The sequence below is a fragment of the Ursus maritimus genome, unplaced genomic scaffold (genome assembly GCF_017311325.1).
Source record: "Ursus maritimus isolate PB19 unplaced genomic scaffold, ASM1731132v1 scaffold_17, whole genome shotgun sequence".
In the NCBI taxonomy this organism is placed as follows: Eukaryota; Metazoa; Chordata; class Mammalia; order Carnivora; family Ursidae; genus Ursus; species Ursus maritimus.
Window position 1 is genome coordinate 56689164 of NW_024424119.1, and position 2712 is coordinate 56691875.

At 65.4% G+C, this 2712-nt stretch overlaps 1 protein-coding gene across 1 annotated transcript in view; it reads left to right on the forward strand.

The window, feature by feature from the left end:
* Nucleotides 1–2712, forward strand: part of CEL (carboxyl ester lipase) — a 13958-nt gene that overhangs the window by 4769 nt on the left and 6477 nt on the right. The gene's annotated exons all lie outside the window — the stretch shown is intronic.

Here is a 2712-nt window from a genome sequence, read left to right on the forward strand (position 1 = left end):
AACCTCCATCTCCCAAAAGGGAGGTCCCCACCTGCTTGCTAGGGAGTCAGGAGGCCTCCTGGCTCGTGTATGCTATCGACCACAGTATGAGGAACAAGGAGGGAAAGGGCCTTCGGCACTGAAACCCCACAGACACGCAGCCCCCACGGTGTCCACCCTCCTCCTGCCACCTCAGTCCCAGCTGCCCTGGAACCTGCCCCTTGGCCCTGGAGGTTCAGGTGCTAGCGTTGGGCCCCTGCTGCCCCCAAAAGGTCACTCTCTTCGGGGGGCTTCTCTGAGGGCAGAGAGGACCGGAATTAATTCCTGCTGTTCCAGCAGCCGGTGCCCCCCTCCCCCAGGGCCCTTAGGCCAGTCTCCGTTCTGAGAGGTGACTTCCCAGTCCCCAGGCACTGACCGGGCCTGCTGTCCCAACCCAGCAGCCGGGAAGCCTGTCAGAAGAGCTGCCTGGAGGCCTGAAACAAGGCTGTTCATCCTGAGAGATGGGGTGGGGGTGGGGGAGCAGACCTGCACCTGCCCTGGCCCAACCCCTGAGGCACCCGGCAGGAGTTGCTCTGGCCTCCTCTCCGGTTCCAGCCTCCCCACTCCCCTGTTAGCCCAGACCTTACAGGGTGCTGGGACTCCAGCCGGGCCTGGGGGTGCAGGGCTGCCCTTGGGCCCTGGAGCCTAGCACAGGTGAGAGCCAGGAAGCAGACACCGGCCACGGGACCAGACGGATGGGGAGGTGGCCCTAGGAGGGGACGAGAGCCTGACTCTGCGGTCAGATGGCTGTTTCCCACAGGGTGACTTCAAGCAGGAAAGCTTCAGTTCCCTTCTGGGACAATGGGTAGATGAGCACCAGCCCCCAGGACCCTAGTGGAGGTTGGCCGCATTGGCCTCGTGGGGCCAGCTGAGTGCCAGGGCTGGATACACAGCAGTGGTTCTGACGGCTCGGGGGGCGGGGCTCTCTCCAGCAGTGAGTACAAGGGCTGTGAGGACTTGGCACCAGGCCACCAACTCCAGGCCAGCTGGACACTGGGGGAGGGGGGGTCACCAGGGGAGCCAACAGGCTGTGAGGGAGGCATTCCTGCTGCCCATCTTATAGATGGGGAAACGGCCTCACGGTCACAGCTAGGTGGCCACAGCCGAGATCCAAACCTCTACCCCATTTCTCCGGGCGTACTCGGAAGGTTCCCCGAAGTGGGACCACAGTGGTCAACCCCGCTTCCTCCAAGATTCAGGGAGCAGGACCCCCTCAGGGGCCAGGACCAAGGTGCTAAGCTGTTCCTCTAGCAACGTGGGCAAGTGGCAGGGCTCAGGTGCAGACTGGCCCCTCCTTGAAGCCGTCTCTGCGGAGCCTCTGGGCACCCTGGGGCCTGCTCAGGTTGCCCCCGCCCTCTTCGGGAGACCTGCCTGAGCCCGCCTGAGCCCCGGCCTCCACCCCCAGCTGGGCGCGGTGTACACGGAAGGGGGCTTCGTGGAAGGCGTCAACAAGAAGCTCGGCCTCTTCGGCGACTATGTCGACATCTTCAAGGGCATCCCCTTCGCCGCCCCCCCTAAGGCCCTGGAGAACCCTCAGCGGCACCCCGGCTGGCAAGGTGGGACCGGGCAGGTGCTGGTGAGGCCCTGTGCCTGGGGGTGCTGTGGGGCGCCCGCCACCCTCACACCGGGCCCGTCGGCCGCCCACAGGAACCCTGAAGGCCAAGGACTTCAAGAAGCGGTGCCTGCAGGCCACCATCACCCAGGACAGCACCTACGGGGAGGAGGACTGCCTCTACCTCAACATCTGGGTCCCTCAGGGCAAGAAGGATGGTAGGTTCGCGCCCCCCACACTCTGCGGGAGATCCCCAAGCAGCCAGAGGCCCAGGCCCTGCCCCTTGTGCCTGGGGGGCTCCAGAGCCGAATTTCCCTGAAATCAGCGCAGGGGGCAGGGGGGCGGGGGCACGGGCATCTGGGGTCACTGGGCCTGCTCCGCTCTGCCTTAGTGTCCCGGAACCTGCCCGTCATGATCTGGATCTATGGGGGCGCCTTCCTCATGGGGGCCGGCCATGGGGCCAACTTTCTCAGCAACTACCTATACGACGGGGAGGAGATCGCCACGCGGGGCAACGTCATTGTGGTCACCTTCAACTACCGCGTTGGCCCGCTGGGCTTCCTCAGCACTGGGGACGCCAACCTGCCAGGTCCGCCGGGGTCCTGGGCGCCGGGGGGGGGGGCAAGTGCGCCCGGCCCCATGAGCGCTGAGCCTGGCGGGGACGCGCCTTCCCATCGTGCGTGAACAGCTCCTGCCCGTCCCCCTGCAAAGGCCCAGAAGGCTATTCGCAGAGCCAGGGAGCTGGAGATGTGCTGTGAGACACCGGAGCCCCTTGGCAGCTATAGCGAAAGAACAGAGGCTGCCAGCCTGCCAGACAGACACACAGACAGACAGTGGGACCCAGAGGTCCAGGGGAGCAGGTGCAGGGAGCCGTGGGAAAGAGACAGAAGATAAGACATTAAGGCAGCAACACAGGAGCCGCAAGACAGCCGGACAGACAAGGGGGGCTGGGCCAGGGAGGGAGAGGAAAGAGCAGGCGGGCCCTCTTGCTCCCTGCCCCCGCCCCCAGCCTGAGCCCCACACCTGCCCCAGCACCACACAGCCAGCCTCCAGGGGACCTACCACTCAACACCCTGGGGCTCAGACGGGGTCTCTGTGCAGTCGAGGGCATTCTCATCCCACCCATGTGCACTGTTGTGGCA